Genomic DNA, 13884 nt, shown 5'->3' on the forward strand with positions numbered 1-13884 from the left:
ATGAAATGCTAACTTTAAAGATAGAAAAAAATGCCTTGAGCTTTAGATATGATGATGATTACTTCTAGACCTAAAGAGATTTTTTAAAAATTACTGAAAATGAAAATAAACTTGCTCCCATGCAAATATCCGGTTTGTTTTCATTGTCTAATTATCACAGATAATAAGCAGATTGGACATCTTTTGATATAAATTACTTTTGTCTCTTATATTTTGGCAGTTCCATGTTTCACAACTCAGTGCTCAGTGAAAATATTGTTTGGAAAAATTTAGCACACTTTGAACAATAATTTTTCTTAGCATCAATAAAGAAAGAATCCCTTTGGTCTTAATTGGAAACAGGATTTTTTTCCCTATTACCTGATTCTTTTACTACCTGGTAATTTATTTCAGAAAGTTAGTTTATAGTTTAGTAAAACTCATGTGTGGTCAAATGAAGAATACTTTTTTTATATAAAATCCCATTTGAAAAGTATCAATCCAAGATAATAAATTCTATTTATTTTTAAAAACTTGCCACACATGCAAAACATTTAAAGATTTGTTTTAAACTTTGGAACAAGGAAAAAAAATCAAACATCATTTTTGCAGATACTTTCAAATTAGCAGCACAAATTTTTAATTAAGAAACAGATTTCTTGTATCCTAGTTTTCCCCCCTCTGTATTTCCTCCATCTAGAACCAAAAGAAAACTACAATGAAGAAAAAGTTACAATATTGACTTTTACTGACATTTTATTGTACAATAGGATATTATACTGTATTTTTCATAGCTCACAAATCACATACCTTTTTTTCAAAAGTATTGCAAGATTTTATACAGTAATAATAACACAGATTTAAAGAGAAGGAGAGGAAGGAAGGAAGGAAGGAAGGAAGGAAGGAAGGAAGGAAGGAAGGAAGGAAGGAAGGACAGCAGCCAGAAATAAGCTAACTCCCATTTTGAAATATATTAATGCTGCTAATTTTAAAAAATGTTAAATATTGCTGAATTATCTGGGTTCAGTTGCAATATTTTCTTCCTAAAATGCTCCTTCACTGTGGTGTGGTTATATAGGTGTTAAATCTTGAACTGATATAAAGAAATTCCTATTGGGACAGTAACCTAAATTTTGAATATATGTCATTCTAAAATATATTAAGTCTACTATATTTGAATATGCTGTTTTAAAAAAATATTAGAAAATAAATTACCCTGCTTTATCTATATTTAGGAACATGATTTTTATTGATGTTAGTGTTTCCAAAGGAAATGGGTTTCCTGTGGTTCAAATTTACTCCTTTGATCCCCCTATAGAGAAGTTATCATTAATAAATATGGTTTTAATTTTGCAAAAGTGAGCCATCTGTCTTTATCAGGGATCAATTTATCCTTGAAAGGTGTAGCAGATGCACAGTGTAGCTTAAACCAAATATAAGCAATCTGCCAGCCTCCAGATGGTTCTCGTAAAGAGGTAGGCAAAATTACATTTCATCTTGCTATTAGAAGAAACAATGATTAAAATTGTGCCAAAACTATTTTGAGACTTATTGCAGGTTTTCCAATTATGTAATATGTGTATTTGCTTTCGATACAAAAATTGGATTTTTATTGATTGGTCCCTAAAGGATTCCCAGATTTAATCATCATTGTTTTAAAGAAAATGGTAACACTCTATTCTAGTAGTTCATAAACTCACACTTGTTTATTTATGTTTCATTTATTAATAATTAATTATCAAAAATATATACAATTGAGAATTTGTATTTGTGAACACTTTTCAAAAGCTTGAAGCATTTTAAGATGTAATCGCCTGTTATCTATAAATTTTAAAAAAGGCCATTAAACACAAATAATTCACTTACAGCATTTATTCCACATAATGTTTATTCTTTCTATTCATCATTTCAGTATAGTTTAATCAATATAAGACAACATAATAAAAGCCATATTCTTAAAAACTGAATTTACTATGCACACTTATTAAATCAAATTCCTTCTAAGCAGGCATGAAGACAATTTCATATTATTTCTTGTTAGATGTACATACATAAGTAGTTTATCCTTGATTAATTTGACCCTTGATCACAACATGCTTAAAAGTCCCAGTTGTATAATTCAATGCAGGGATGTCTTGACAACTTTTTTTTTTCTATTTTAAAATGTACTTAATACAACAGAAAAATCTATTTTGGATTGATTGCATAATTCTGATTAAAAATCCCAGAATATTGCCCAGAAATATTCTGATCTTAGAAGTAAAATTTGGAAATCGTATCATTTACTCACATCCAAAACGTGTTTCATCTAAAATGCACATTTCCCACAAAGTTTAACCTTTTCATTCAGAACTTACACTTAGTCCTATAGCACTTTAAATCTTTTCCTTTCCTTTTGCATTTCCAAACCTCGAAGAGGGGAACAGTACACATGAAATGTGCATTTCTTGCACAAATAAGCTATCCTTTAAAAATGTTTTTTTTATTGACTTCCTTTGCATGTGCCTGCTGAGTTTTCTTTTCTCTTTCAGTTTAAGAATATTACATCAATCAAACTCTTGTGGCAGTGAAAAAATATATTCAGGTAGTATGGATACTATAAGAACTAAGGATTTTCTTCATAAAAGTTTTGCATGAAGTAGTACAGCGCTGCTGTGGGTGGCATCTTTTAACAAGGTTCTATATTTATGATTCCATTGAACTACAACTTATTTCCATAGCCTGTTCTTTCCTTCTTCCTTGTCAGTTACTAAAATCTCTCTTCTCTCTCTCTCCCCCCCCCACCTCTCTCTCTCTCTGTATTTGTGTGTGTGTGTGTGTGTGTGATTACATTCAGGCTTTCAGTTCCACTCATCACTTTGGAATAATTTTTTTTTCAAACAGGCATATATGCAGCTTTGGCTTCCTAAAGTTTGTCATCAATAGTAAGTCATTATCAAAACAAAAATGATTTTAGGGTCTAGTAACCCATACATCAAATTTGTAATGACTTTGATTAAGGAACTTAATGTATAAGGAACATTTGCTTTGAATGACTTGGCTAAAATAAAAAAACAAACACCGTGTTATGACATAAGTAACGAGCCATCTAGACAGGAACAAGGACTATTGTTTTCTATAATATCTCTATTATTATCCCCCCACCCCTGCACACCCCTCGTTCCTACCAATCTGGTAGTTTAAGTTAAGGAGTTTAACAGTAAAAAATAAAATAGAACCAATTAGACTCTGATAAAAACTGATTAAAGTTATATACATACATTTCTACAGTACAATAGGGTCACACACCATGCTACTTATGGCTTGTTTAATCATTTCATTAAATCACATATGTTTTATTTTATTAAACCAAATACCAGTGCCTTTGTTCATACAATATGCTAATAATGAACTAGAATTCATTAATTGTTATGCCTTGCAGTATACTACACATGAAATCAAAACCAAATAAATCACATTATGATTTAATAGAAGTTGTGAGTCCAATCCATACTTCAGATGTTTTGGGCAAGGGTCTGCTAATGGTTTGAGATATGAAATATTTTGTGCATTTTGGTCAATTCTTTTGATCTCTCATTGGTATTATGGTGATGATGAAGATGATGATTACTCTTTTGCTTTGCATGTACACTGAGAGCTTTTGCTGTCGGAGACAAATTCCTTGTGAGTATTCCATTCTATTCTATTTCTTTGCCTCTAAATTTTCAATATACTGATGGATTTTCATCAATATGTAGAATCAATATTAAGTAAAGCATATTATAAACTTCGACATAGGTCATAGCTAAAGGTTCCGATCATATGACTACACACATAATCTACAGATTTATTTATTTCAAATATTACTCAGATAACTAAAAGGGAAAAATCCACCCCATGGTGGCTTATTTTAAAATCTTACTAAACTCGATAAACACCAACCACTGTAATGTTCATTTTTATTGATTTTTATGTATTACTTTTCATTTTATTCAAATCCCAAATAATTTCAATCTACACATTCAAAATACATTATTAATACAATATAATAGCATAAAATAAAACTCACCAAAAAGATTACTTTTATAGGAGAACTTGTTAATTTTTAGGGATAGCTGATGGAAAGCTAATCAGACCAGAACATAAATTGCCAAATAACACTTTAATCATTGGCAAAAATATTATTCACTGGGGGGCCATTTTAGTAATGAGTTAGTGGCAAATTAACCACTTGTTGCTCTTGGATGAGTGTTAGTTCTCTGAAGTTTGAGCCTTATTTTTATAAATAGGACTACTATTTGATTCACCCTACTTGCTGAAATTATTTTAGTATAGTTGTTTAACTTCCATCAGTAAATGTTCTCAGTTTGGGATTTTCCTATGAATGTACCTAAAAGATTCCAGTCCTGCTTGAGTAGATAAAGTTTATATTTCTCTAAAATAAGTACCTGCTGATGTACATGGCAATATGTACATAATTGAGTGTGATCATAGCTAACAAAGTTAAATTTAGATTTAGACTTTTCACACATTACTCTGATGCTTTTGATTTGATTTATGTGTGTATCATACGAATTCAGCTATTGTGACTTATTAACTGTAGATTATAATATTAAATGTACTCTACCCTAATCAGTTTTGGTTTATTCAATAAATCACGGTTAAAATTGGCACAGTACAATATGTAAATTCAATCCTAGATGCATTGAAATAGGAAATATATTAATAATTATTTACTTGACATTGATTACACTGATTTAATCCATGGTCTATTGCCTTACATGTGTTGAAAATAATTAGTTAAATAAAATCTCAAGTACCACAAATACTCAGTTACTTCCTTGAGCTGGCTAAAATTATAATACAGTGAAGTAGTATTCTGACATTTTAAAAAAATCCCACAAAACTAGTGAGTCCCATGTCAGGGGAAATCCCCTTGATCAGTGACTATATTTTCATTAGAGACACAAATGTGTTTAACTGCCCTATTTGTGTCCCACAAATATCCAATGGATCAATCCTAAACAGAGTAATTCTGAAAATTCTTCCCTTCATAGTAATTCGTGGGCTAGGTTCTCTTTTCAAAGAAATCGACAAGTGTCAGCTGTAGAACTAATTTTAATGCACTTTCACCAACCAATTTAGAAACATCTTCTAACATTGATACCAACCAATATAACACAAATATTCAGGAGATTGTTCAATGGGCTTTCAGTTCCCTCTAGTCTTAGAACTGAGGTAACTGTCGTATATACCCAAAATTAAAGCTCAAGCAGTTAGGTAGCATCTTCCATCAATTAATGTTTATCCGCTGCATATATTTTAAAATACAAGATTGTTATCACATTCACCAAGATTCATTTTTCTGCTGTTTCAGGGAAACAAATAACTCATTTAAAGAGAACTACAGTTGTACAAATAAATGCTGAACTATTGAAACTACTTTAAAAATAAAAACTGAATATAGCACAGAACATAATTTTATTTTCTATTCCTCAGGCTACCAACCTTTATACACATAAGTGAAGGTCAATTCCTTTAAAATTAGTGGGATTTACTCTCAAGTTTCATCTGAAGGATTGGGCTGTAAAAATTATCAACTCTAAATTTTACTTGAGGATCAGTGTATTATATTATTTTGTCAATCGTGGAATAGGAGACATTTGATTATTGCTTTGGAGATTTATTATGTAGATTATAATTCTTTTTCTAATGTAACTTTGTTATTCAATATTTTGAAATAATTGATTCCTTGCTCCTATAGCAGCACGCAACTATCTAACTAGCCAAAAGAAAGGGAGAATTTGTGAAAGAAATTTAGGGAGAGAAATAATTGGAAGAAGGAGGCAGAAAGTAAGATACCTGCTTGATGGAAATTAGAAAAGTCATAGAACAAATGAAAATAAAATTTCTGTTGAGGTGCTTTTAAAAACAACTTCCATCAGCCTTCTTTCTCTCTGCACATTGACTGGCTCTTGAATTCGCCTAAAGAATTGCTGCCATCTTATGGAAGAGCATTTGAAAAACACTTTCCCCCAAATCCCATTTGCAAGCAAGTCTAAAACTGAAGATAAAATAGTTAACAAGCATTTCATTGTGATATAACTCCATTGCCTCTAACTTTCTAGAAGACTGACTTCTGTTCATTAGACCTGAGTTGAGGATATAAAAGAAACATACCGTACTTCTGATGAATTCATGAATTTTAAAACTAAATAAGCCACGGTAATTTCATTTTTATAGCCTTCTGCAGAGATTTTAGCACTGGCGCAGATTCTCTTCAGCAATGCTGATATTTACATTTTGTCACCTGGATTCATAATAATTGTCTACATACATTTTTTTTTCTGAACTGGAGATGCAGTTTCTTGGACTAAAATATCGAATTTGATATTATATTTACACATGGCATCTAGATAAATTTTATAGCATATTTGTAGGTACCAGAGTTTTATGATAGCATTCTTTTTTACATTGTGGTATACCAAGTTTTATATTAAAAAGATAAAATAAAGAAACAATTTTTTAGTTTCAAAATCTTTATAAGATAGATTTTTACAGTGTGTTTGTATGTGTCTGTCTGTTGGGATTAATACCGGTTCTATGGGCGTGGCTTGGTGGGCGTGGCAGGGGAAGGATACTGTAAAATCTCCAGTCAAGAGGTGGTATTTGCCAGTTCTCTGAATTACTCAAAATTTCTGCTATCAGTTCTCCAGATCTGGTCAGAACCTACTGAATACCACCTATGACATTCAGCAGGTTCTGATATATATATGCAGCAACCATGTATTTTTTTTCTCTCTCTCTTAGACTATCGATCTATATAATATGTGTCATGATACATAAAATATGGACAAAGCTTTGATTATACATTACATTGTAAATACCGTTTTATTTTTTAGACTGTATCCTGTGCAGATGCACATACTTCTAAGATTTTGCTCTTTTGCATTTGTTCTGTTTAAAAGTATAGGGGGAAAGTTAACTTTTATCTTTTTGCATTTTGCGACCTTAATCAGATATTGGCGGCACCATCGGAGAGTCAAATGAACTCTTAGGAGCTACTACTGCTGCTTTTAACAGCCATGAAAAAAACAAAATAGGCCAGAAACAAATGGTTTCAGAATGTCAAAATCAGATTACAGATTCTGACAGAAGTGAGTACAACACAGAGTCAGGAGTCTTTCTTCACTTCTTTATGTGAGAACATGAAAAGAGGGAAGATCTGCAAAGAAAATGCCATGATCTCTGCTAAAACTGCATGGAAATTTGCTAAAGTAAAGTTAGGCTAAAAGGGTACTTCATTTCCTGAAGCATATTAAAAATTTCACCATGAATAATTTTGGCTGTATTTTGTAGATGTCTATGAGTATTAATAGGGACTTCTGAGTAGTTCAACCTCACTTTACTCTCAGCCTTGTCCATGGCAGGACTTCTGGGACTAGAATGGTTATACAGCATTCAAGAAGACATTGTAATTGTTTGTGAATCTGGGCTGGTTCCATTGCAGTTCTTGACTTCCCATTCTGACTTCCTTTCTTTGATAGCAGAAATGTGTATGACACTGTGGGCAGAGTGTACATTAAACCAAATAAACTTGCATTTGTGGGAAGACATATGTAGATAACTACAGAAATATTTTCCAGAAGACGAAATGCAGATGAATGAACTGTGCTTTAACAGAGAAGAGAGTACCATATACTGCAGTTGAAATCAAGAATTAAGAGACTGCTGTTTCTTAATATATACTCAAAAAAAAAAATATTACAAGTAGTCCTCAACTTACCACAGTTCATTTGAAGTTACAATAGCATTGAAGAAAGTGACTTGTGACCATTTTTCACACTTATGACCATTGCAGCATACTCCAGGGTCACATGATCAAAATTCAGATGCTTAGCAAGTGACTCATATTTATGATGGTTGAAGTGTGCCAGGGTCATGTGATCATCTTTTGTGAACTTCTGACAACGTCAATTGGGAAGCTCACTGAACAACCGTGTTACTAACGTAATAACTGCAGTGATTCATTTAACAACTGTCAAGAAAAGTCATAACGTGAGGCAAAATTTACTTAATAAATGCTTCATTTAACAACAGAAATGTTGGGCTCAGTTGTGGATGTAAATTGAGGACTACATGTACAAGGGAAAACAAAGTAGCTTGTTTATTACCTTACTCCTCCTTTACAAGGGAGGTCATCCTTAAAAAAAAATAGTGCTAAGACAGCATTAGAGAAAGGTGATGAAATGGGCAGGGGAATTCATGTTTTCCAGAGACAGAAAACATTAATGGGAAGAAGTTTTTGAGAAGGGAAAAGTAGCAGTTCTATGTCAAATAGACTTGGACATGGGAAAATGGCTAATACTGTTATCAGTCAGCCTGATTTAAGAATCTCCTTCTTGCCAATCAGCCAGATGGGCATCACTTTGCCAGGATTACTGCTTATTTGGGGATCTTCTGAATTGAATTACAGCATCCAATCATCTTGTCTTCTATCAGCTTCTTTATTGATTGCTTTCGGTTCTCCCAAGTATCAAGGTTCTCCAATGTCTCTGACATTTATATTATGTGTTTAAAATACCTAATCCATGTTTCTCAACTCCACAAGCCTTGAAGTTCCCGAGGTTGAGAAACAATGACATAACCTATTCTTAGAGCTTCCAATAAGCACTTTGGTTTTTATTTCATAATGCACAAAATAATTTTTCTTGCCTTCCATGATATTCTCATATTCTCCAGGGCCACAGTTCAAAGGTATTGCATTTTCTTCGTTCAGCCTTTCTGATGTTTAGTGCAAATGGTGTGATTACTGATTAGTATAAAGGATCAAGATTCATGTAATTTAATTGATTAGTAAAATTAGTGATTTAGTGAATTTAATTGAACAGTGTGATTAATGATTAGTGTAATTAATTGATTAGCGATTAGTGTAATTAATTGATTAGGCTGATTGTTGCTTAGCAAAATTGATTACTATATTGATTACCCAAAATTGTTTCATTAAGTAATTTAATCAACGTACCATCTTAACAAACCTACCATGCCAAGAAAAAAATCCAATGCCAAACCACAACCTAAAGAGAAAGTAATCCCCACCAATGAACCACAAGACTCCTTAACATGCCTTAAATGCTATAAAACTCTAAAGGATAATGAAAATTCCATCAAATGTTCTCTATGTAACAAATACGCTCATCGTGACTGCTTGGGATTACCCGAGCAAATGATTCAATAACTAGAATCATCGAATGAGTTTCCATACCTCTGCAAATCATGCAGACTCAAACTGGATCTGTTTGAAAGAGTTGATACCATAGAAACACGAATAATAACCCTTGACACCATAGTAGCATCCCTGGATGCTTTAAAAGAAAGATTATCCAACCTTGAAAAAAAAGACACAAAGCAAAAACCTGAACACCCAATAGCTACAAACCACATCTCTACCCAACAACAACAACCCCACACAACCCAATCTACAAAAAACATAAATCAGACAAATAATGATATTCCAATCCTCATCAGAGAAGCTGTTGAGCACAAACGTCCCAACGCCATCTTATTTGATCTAGAGGACATCAATGACAACATCACAGCTGTCCAAAACATCAGTGATTATCAAGCATCATCCATCTCCCTGATGAAATACTTGATATTTCCTGCATTGGCCGAGAGCTCAAAAACAAAGATGGCTCTGTGGCTCCACGCTTCTGCAGGGCATTTGCAAAAATGAATCAAGCAAACTTAAATTCATTTATGCTATAAATTCACTTGTCAAAAGCAAGACCAACCATAAGAACCTCCATTCTCGCCCTGACCTAACCATACAGCAACGTGCCCACTTCTGTTTACTCTGCACAGAACTCAAAAAACGTCTAGACAAAAGAGAGGACCTGTACATTGACTACCGTGCTGACTGTATCAAAAGTAAGTCACACAACCCACAACTCAGCTTTAACCTTTAGCCACAACCCTATTTCAACCAATCCACCATCACCCAAGACTAGGCACGCCCACCCCTTACTACCACAATTCCAACTACAGCTGGCCTTACATGCAAGCTACTCATGCAAGAAGCTTTGTGAATAAAATATCTGAATTTCTCCTCTTACTAAATATGGCTAAATTCGACACCATATTTGTCTGTGAAACAGGGCTCAATGTATCTCTCCCTGACTACGATCAGATCGTGAAATCCGTAGAGGAGGTGGGGTTGCTATCTTCTATAAAAAGTCCTCACATCTAAAAACCATCCAAGTTACACAGGAGCTTGCTCTTCCTGAGACCATCATCTGTGAACTATCCTTAAATATCACATTTCGATTCTTACTATGTCACAGAGCACCTGATTATGACATCGAACATGTAAACAAGTTAAATTCACTGCTAACATGGGCAACATCCTGCCCACACGCTTTTATCTTTCTTGGTGACTTCAATCTACCTCATATTAACTGGACCCTAAACAAATGTACAACTGAACCCATACATGCAACCTTCTACAATGCTGTTACAAATCTGGAACTGAAACAACTAGTAACCAACAATACTAGACTTAACAACTGCCTCGATCTCATCTTCTGCAATAGTTTGAATTTAATTTATGGAATACAAACTAAAGAACCCTTTTCCAACAGTGACCACAATATGATTGACTTTTGTCTCAACATACACCCACACAAAAATAATCACAATGACATAATCCCCAATTATAACTTCAAAAAAGGCAACTATGATCTAATAAACAATGATCTCTCATCCCTTGATTGGCAAGCTCTATTCATTGGATGCAATACTGTTAAAGACCATTACAACATATTTTTACTTGAAGTCAAAAGAGTCATCAAACTATATGTACCAATAACAACTCCCCCCCCCCCAAAAAAAAACCAGATTGCTCATAACAATAAGGAAACTTCAATCCAAAAAGAGATCACTCTGGTGGAAAAACTAATCTGGTCATGTTGCCAATTTCAAGAGCGGATACAAAAATTTATGCCACCAGATAAAAACTGAATGCACCAATTATCACATTAAACAAGAAGAAAACCTTTTACACACCAATTCCATCCACGCTTTTTACAATTTTGTAAACAACAAACTAAAAGACACAAGGTCCATCCCAGCCCCAATAGGACCGAATGGTAAAGACTGCAATGACACCATTAAAGCCAACATCTTTAACACATTCTTTGGCTCAGTATTTGTAAACAACAATGGATCATGCCCCATATTTCCTAGCCGAACCACAAAAAACTACAATGATCTAATACATATCGATTTTACAGAAGACAATGTTGAAAAAGCACTACATAATCTAAAACCATCTCTATCTATTGGACCGGATGGAATATGTGCCTACTTCTTAAAGAAGCTATCCACTGCCATAGCAGAACCTCTAACCATAATCTTTGAAAAATCTGTCAGGACCAGCTCCTTGCCTAACCTATGGTCATAAGCCATAGTCATCCACATCTTCAAAAAGGGAGACCCCAGCCTAGTTGAAAATTACAGACCAATCTCCTTATGCTGCGTCACCTGTAAAGTCATGGAATCAATTATTAACCAATCCATTATTCTCCACTTACAAACAACCTACACCCTAATAAACAATTTGGTTCAGAAAAAAAACTATCCTGCAATCTGCAACTCTTACACTGCAAATCATATGGATTACACAACTCGATCAGGGCAAAACATAGATGCAATCTACATAGACTTCTGTAAAGCCTTTGATTCAGTGGTACACGACAAGCTACTCCTAAAACTAAAATCTTATGGTATATCTGGACAACTGCATAACTGGATAGAAGCATTCCTGTCAAACAGACAACAAATGGTCAAATTTGGGAGCATCCTATCAAATTCTGTACCTGTCAACAGTGGTGTCCCCCAAGGCAGTGTTCTAGGACTAACTCTCTTCATACTCTACATAAATGACCTCTGTGATCATATTAAGAGCAACTGCATTCTCTTTGCAGATGATGTAAAGATGTTCAATACCACAGACAATACTGCTACCCTTCAAAAAGATCTTGACTATGTATCATAATGGTCAAACAAATGGCAACTTCAAATCTCAACAAATAAATGCTTTGTCTTACATATTGGCAAAAAAAATCAGAAAATAAAATACAAGCTGAATAGTCAAGACCTTGTTGATGATCCAAGCTCTGTAAAGGACCTTGGAATACTCATCTCTAATGATCTAAGTGCTAGTTAACCTAATCCTACGTAGTTTTTTCCCTGGTAATATCACACTAACTAGAGCATACAAAACATTTGCTAGACCAATACTCGAATACAGCTCATCAGTCTGGAACCTACTTTACGTATCTGATATTAGCACAGTTGAGAAAGTCCAGAAATATTTCACAAGAGTTCTCCACTCCCCTACTCATTGTAGAATACCTTATGCCACTAGACTTGAAATTCTAGACCTAGAAAACCTTGAATTACGCTGTCTTCGGTCTGATCTAAGTATGGTGTATAAAATCATACATTGCAATGACTTACCTGTCAATGAATACTTCAGCTTCAATCATAACAACACAAGAGCACGCAATAGATACAAACTCAAGGTTAACCGCACCAAACTTGATTGCAGGAAATACTTCAGCAACAGAGTGATCAATGTCTAGAATACTCTACGTGACTCTGTGGTTTCTTCCCCAAACCCCCCAAACTTTAACCTTAGTTAAACTTAGTCTACTTTTGACCTCAACCCTTTCCTAAGAAGTCTGTAGGGGTGTGTGCATAAGTGCACCAACATGGCTACTGTCCCTGTCCTATTGTTTCTTTTATTTTTCTTATACGTATCCACTTCATGTATTCATAACTATGTATACACTTATACCTATTATCTTGTAAGTGATTGACAAATCAAATAAAAATAAATGTTCCAGCTCATATAATCACAGAACTAGGAAAACCTTTTATAGCTTTAACAATATCATCAGTGTGATGTCTTTGTATCTTAATATCCACTGCTCTTTATTCCATGGTTAGTTTGTTTAGTTATATCTATGAACCTCAGAAGATACCATTTCAAATATTCTCCACCATTTGACTGGATTGGCATGACCTGTTGACAAAATCCAAGTTTTTCAACACTGAATTACCCCACTATTTATTCCTTGCATTTGAAGAAATAATCCCTTTTTAAGAATCCAAGCCTAGCTTCAGAAAAATGTAGAGAAGGCAATACTTTACATAATCACTATTTCAAAAGCTCAAAAGAATTGAATCCTTTAAAAAGTCATTAGAGTTATGTTGTTACAGAATCAAATCTCTACTGTTTTCCCAAAAATAAGACTCATTATTTTTTGAAACTGTCTGAAGGTAAGTAGTAGGACAGCTCCATTCCCCAATCCCCGCTGTAACTCAATTTTTATCCATGCATCCAGGAGTAGGTGGGGTCTTCAATAAAGCTTATTTTGGGAGTGGGACTTATATTGGGTGTACGATTAAAAACAAGCTAGGATTTACTTTTGGGGTAGATCATATTTTGGGGGAAACACAGTACAACCCAATCAATTAATCCTAGTCTGTGTCCATACACTCAATGCACAGTGGAGCATAGCCACAACTTTTGTAATTAAATAATAAAATTCCTAATCCTTTCTAAGTAGCACCTTCTAAATCTAGTTTTTGTGTGTGAATCTTTTCAGTGCTTCAAATGCAACCATTACAAGAACAAATTAATGAAGAGCCATGGTGGCACAGTGGTTAGAATGCAGTATTGCAGGATAACTCACTGCTCTCTGCAAGTTCAAACTTGAATGACTGAAGGTTGACTCAGCCTTCCATCCTTTCAAGGTCAGTAAAATGAGCACCCAATTGTTGGAGGCAATTTGCTGATTCTGTAAGCCATTTGGATAGGGCTATAAAGCATTATGAAGGAGTATATGAGTTTAAATGCTA

This window comes from Pseudonaja textilis, chromosome Z, assembly GCF_049901715.1.
Source record: "Pseudonaja textilis isolate UNSWEBS1 chromosome Z, rPseTex1.2, whole genome shotgun sequence".
In the NCBI taxonomy this organism is placed as follows: domain Eukaryota; kingdom Metazoa; phylum Chordata; class Lepidosauria; order Squamata; family Elapidae; genus Pseudonaja; species Pseudonaja textilis.